The 5822-nt window shown below is 35.6% G+C and overlaps 1 pseudogene; it reads right to left on the bottom strand.

Moving 5' to 3' along the window:
- Positions 1-396: 396 nt before the first annotated feature.
- Positions 397-5034, bottom strand: LOC112459281 (annotated as a pseudogene).
- Positions 5035-5822: the final 788 nt, after the last annotated feature.

The following is a 5822-nucleotide window of genomic DNA, read 5'->3' as shown; positions in this document are numbered from 1 at the left end:
TGCGGTACTTTGGATATAATTACGTGGATAAAATTATTAATTCTTTTTGAAAAAGAAAATTAAAAAAGAATTACATTAAAGCAGTTGAATAGCAGCGTAACAACATTGTTGAATAGCAGATGAAAGTGTAATTCCAATTATACAATTGTACAATTTATAATTATAATTTCGTGTATTTAGCAAAAAAATATAATACAAATATATGATACATTGCATATGTATAATGTATATTGTACTACATGTATAATACATTTATGGCAAACTTATTATATGCTCACATAATAAAAAATTGAATAAAAAAGTATAAAAATATACGATATCGCAATTAAAAAATTGTTCACATAAAAACTAAAGTCGCAAAATAAAAAAAGATACGTAGAAACGTAAAATTTGGACTTATTCATTATATTATGGCCTGATTGTTTTCATAAGTTTCTGCAGATTTCCTCCAAATTCATCAGTCGTATTTATGAAACATTGTTTCGTTGTATGTTGTTTCGAGCCCAAATGTGCACGAAGATTTAAGATACCATTTATCTCCGTTAGACACAATTTGCAGTAAACTGGTGCATTGGTCGTCTCAAGCGGGTTTCTGTGCACGCAGAGAATACAAAATATTAACATTATATTTATATCAATATAAAAGATATTATTTTCTTTATATATTTAGAATGATCCAAATTCTATGGAATATATTTAAATTGATTATCAAACGTTTTAAAGTTTGTGTGAAAGAATTTTTAAATAAATTGTTAGTAACGAGACATTGTATTTGATTGTAGGGCTGCATTTCGATATTCACTGCAAGTACTGAAAATTTATAGTTTACACGTTAAGCACACTATAGATTTTTAGTACTCGCAGTGAATATCGGAATGCAGCCTAAAGCGTTTTCCACCAAGTACACAATATAAAGAAAATGTTTTATTTTTAAAAATATAATTTTATAATTTTACTGATTTACTCTAGATGATTAAAGTAAAGACGTAATAATGTACTTACTGATAAGCTAAAGCCTCCAATTCCAACGAATTACTGATTATTTCTTCAAGTTTATTGAGTGTATCGGTTTTCTCATTCAATTCCAATGCTTTGTGTAAACCGTATATATTATTTGTACTCAAAGTTTCCCGAGCAGGCACGAGAAATAGAGTCTCGTCGTATCGATTCCATTTGTTAAAATTACCGACTGGAATTGGTTCTATCTTCTTACGAATCTTGTATATCACATCTTTGAACGCATTTTTAATTTGATTCTGACAATTTATAGTCGTATCACGATGAGCCTCGTCGTCTACAATATCATTTCTATTAAAGTTCATTGCAACATTCATCCAATGACGAAGCTTGTTAATCTGCCAACAGAAGGTTTACAATTCATGTATATTGCAAACAAAAGAAACGTTTCAGATAAAATATATCTGAGTATATCATAAATGTAAAAATTTTGAATATTAGACGTACCATTCGCAAATCGTTCATCGTAAACTCGACGTCAAATATAATTTCCAGATCATGGTCCGGAAACAAGCTCTGTTCCGTAATGCGATTGCATCCCAATCCACACAGAGCGCCTGTGTAATAAGTGCCCATTGGACTACGTCGCAGTTCTATGCGCGGTGCAAAAGTTAAATTGACGAGCGACGCGAGATCATCAGGCGTAGTGGGCAAGAGGGTTGTGTTTCGTAGAATCAGTTGCGACATGTTCTTGGAGTCTTGTGAGATGTTTTGCGCCACCAGGAAAAGTTTTTTCTGACTCGCCGGACAAGGGTCGAGTAGAACGGAGTTTACCGATGTGAAGTCTATGGTTATTATTTTAACCATTTTGTTTTTTATCATATGGGTCAGGCGAACTTCTGCCGGCGAAAAGGGACCTTGTAATTTTACCTTACTTCGATATTCAGAATCTTTTGGTAAATCTGGATATGGCTTTTCGTCGTACATGTCACGTTTGTACGGCGATTCCTCCGAATTGAAAGGTTTGAGACAGAAATGTTCCGTATTCCTTTGAGAGCCAAAGTTCCTCGGCTCGGTGACGAGCATCCGTCTCGTTTAATAACTTTATTTCGATCTGGTTCCCACAATGCCTCATCTTGACACAATCTCGAACAAAAGTATTATCGTTTGGTTGGCGATTCTTCGGCTCATGTTGAATATAAACGTGGCTTGATCCGTCAAAGGACACAGTTATGTTTTTCGGATTTTTGAGTCCCATACGCTGTCCAAAGATCTCCTGAAATCTCTTAGAGTACAGTGATCCGGGGTGTTTCAACGGCCAGCCGTGTAAGACAACCGTCGTCGTCGGATCGCGGCCACCCAATGTCCTCTCTATATCCCACTTGAGATCATTTATGTTATGTGAGAATTTTGTAAAATAATTAGGATAAAATGCACCGGCGATTATAAATTTAAGTACAAAAGTACGATCAATACAGAGGCTCTCCCAAGTAATTTTCTCGGAACCCATTGTTTCTATTATTCCAAATTTGCGCAGATTTTCTGTTATTTCGCGTATATAGACGTCCATCTCGCGTAGCGATCTCACGCGAAGACCATGTCTTCGCGCCCAATCTTTTTCCTCGTTAGGACTGTTTATACGGCGACTTGCTTTATTGTTTCGCCACACTTTAAAGGCGTTCAAGTGTGCTATGCTATCGCTTTGGGAATTGTTGGCCCAATGCAGTTTCTCGTGATAGGTTGACTCCATATTGGAAAATCCGATATTGAATATATTCTTAACAGCCATGCTAGCTGCAAGAATAATCGCGTCTGACAGAAAAGATGGCCCAGCACAATTAATTTGGTCAGGTATATGTCTAACGGGAGGCTGGCCATTACACGACCCAATGATGTCAAGTCCCCATCAAATTCTTGCATTCCTCTACGTAATGCGCCAACTTCCTTCAATAGTAATATAGTCTCCTTTATATTACTGAGATTAGGTGGATCCAGAGAAAGAGCAAGGAGAGCTTTCGGCTCGCCCATATCCAGCACTTTTGTCTTGAGAATGATATTTGTGAGCGGAGCCCTGAGCATTTTCGGAACAGATTCTTTCGGTAGAACTTTCTGAAATTTTCAAAATAATGTAACTTACAGGTTTTGCGAAAGATCAAGATCAATTGATTTCAATGTAAAGTCTATATTTACCTCGTAAAATGCTTTTGGCACCATTCTGTATACTTTACCATCCATCACGCGGCCTGTACGACCGGCACGTTGTTCACAATTGGATTTGTTTGCCCAACAAAGTTGCAAGCATTGATAATTAGTTCCAGGCTCGGTGACGAGCTGTTTTGTCATGCAAAAATCAATCACTGAAAACAAAAGTGATAATTATATATCTATAGATGGGTAGAATGAATTTATAGATATAATTAGTCTGACGAAAAAATATTATTTACAATCTCAACGATTGACCGACAATATACATACCGTATTTAACATCGGGTACGGTAATGCTGCTTTCAGCAATGTTTGTCGATAATATAATACGTCGATAATATTTTGGTGGCTTCTTAAATATATTTTGCTGCTCTTCGATCGAGATTAACGAATGTAAAATAATTATATCCCAATTTGCATCTTCGTGTTTTGATGACAGAAATGCAGTACGTAACTCTTCAATTTCGCCGAATCCCGGTAAAAACACTAGCACAGTGGCCCTTTCGTATTCATCACTATCATTCTTTTTGTCAATACTATCGAAAACACGTATAATACGTGCGGCAAACTCCGCCATCTCAGTCGTAATTTTCGGCTTCTTATTGTCTACTTTAGGGATCTGTTGGAAAAAACACAATATATTTTTCATACGATTGCTTCTCTCTATTAATCGTATTCAATTGTATTTTGATCATATAAGAAAATGTATACTCACCTTGCCCAAATTCCCCATCTGGTCTATGTAATATATAAAAATATTGTAAGGGCTGCTCTTGGATATATCGATGATTGACGCGGGTACAAGTTGATTTGCCATAGGCGTTGAGAAATACATGGAAAATTTGTCTACGTCGATCGTCGCGGACATTAGTATTACTTTAATTGTCGTAGAATTTGTACGTAATAATTTTCTCACTACGAGCATAAGAAAATCCATGTCTCCGTCGCGTTCGTGCACCTCGTCCAATATGATATGAGTGTAGTCCATCATGTGCTTCTTATTCACGAGTCTGTTTAAAAGCACGTCAAGCGTGCAATACGTTATGCGAGTGTCGCGGCTTACATTCTTCTTCAAGCCTATTTCATATCCTACAATTGTACCAATGGGCCATTCTCTATCCGCGCTGACTCGTTTCGCGACGCTCAGAGCGGCAATGCGTCTCGGCTGCGTTACTGCAAGATACAAACATATTCCATGTATCACATCACATACAATGCTAATAAAATTAAAGTAATATTTTGTTGGATGCTTTGGGGAATGCACTCTAAATCCGATGAGATACCTATGATGTTGCAAGGTTGGTTATTTTCATATGCATCGTTGAGAATAAATTGTGGCACTTGTGTTGTTTTCCCACAGCCTGTAGAACCGCGAATGACAACGACAGAATTGCTGGCGATCATGGATACAATCTTGTGTCTCATAGAGGAAATTGGTAAATTACTGTTGGGCTGATAGGCAAAGTTGTACTGTTGATAAAATCGAGCAGTATTTTGTTTGAGAATTGCTGTGTCTCCAGACACCTCCGAAATATTGTCCATATCTTTTTTTTTTAAGTACATAGTTCTTTTCAACTACAAGGAACGATAGGAAAGATATAAATAAAACGAACAAAATACAGACTGCAATATTATATCACATATCTTAATGCTAATCACCTGCATGTAGTCGTCCTCATCTTTTTCTACATATTCCTTTACGTAGCTCGTTTCGGCTTTCCTAATGTTGTCGTCAGCATGACGACCTAATTTTTCATCAATTATTACATATTTTTCAACCTTCCGAATAGTAGAAGCTGACATTTTTGTGCCGAATGATTCGAGTGATTTGTATTCTTTCATAATACGGTGCATCCAATTGTTGTTATTCATTGTTGCAATCTATCGGACCTGTAATTAATATTATATACTATTGAAAACATGCTAAATCAAAGCATTTATACAAACTTGTAAAAATTTTTATTAATTTTGTACACTTTTAAAAACTTTTGTAAAATTTATGATATATATATATATATATATATATATATATAATTGTTAATACTCAGGGTGCCTCCCCAGCATGCAAGACGGAATTTCGGAATCATTCTGATTGATTAGTCTCATGAGGCTAACCACAAGCCTCATGGGACTAACCAATCGAATAATTCTGAGATTCCGTTTTCCGAGATTCCGTTCTGTATGGGGGGAGGCACCTTCAAACAAAATTTATTACAAAGTGTCAATTTTATCATTTTGTTTCAATTAATATTATTTTTCACGACCTCAAGACTAGAATATTTTTTGTTGCAACTTGCAACTCAAAAAATTATGTGGCGCATATTCACATTTTGATTCAAACTCAAACTTGTTTCTTTAATCATTATATATTATATGCAGAATAATTTTTGAAACAAATAAAAGTTAACACTATTTTTATTAAATAAGAAAAAGCAAGTTCTGCATCTGTTGAGATCTTGGAATCAAAGCTGAAAAATTGTCGTAACAATTACCAATATTCTATCGTAATTATAGGTCATGTAAGGATTGACGATAGTGCGTATCGTATCGCACGTCGTATCCGTCGTGTATGCGACGCGATCAAAAAATTGGTTGGCGGGATGAAGCTTTACAAAAAAAAAAAAAACATCCATTACTGCATTCTCGTGTATCGTATTACT

This window comes from Temnothorax curvispinosus, unplaced genomic scaffold (assembly GCF_003070985.1).
Source record: "Temnothorax curvispinosus isolate PA1 unplaced genomic scaffold, ASM307098v1 QBEX01009682.1, whole genome shotgun sequence".
Classification (NCBI taxonomy): Eukaryota; Metazoa; Arthropoda; class Insecta; order Hymenoptera; family Formicidae; genus Temnothorax; species Temnothorax curvispinosus.
The sequence above is the reverse complement of the archived record's forward strand: the minus strand, read 5'-3'. Positions and strand labels throughout refer to the sequence as shown.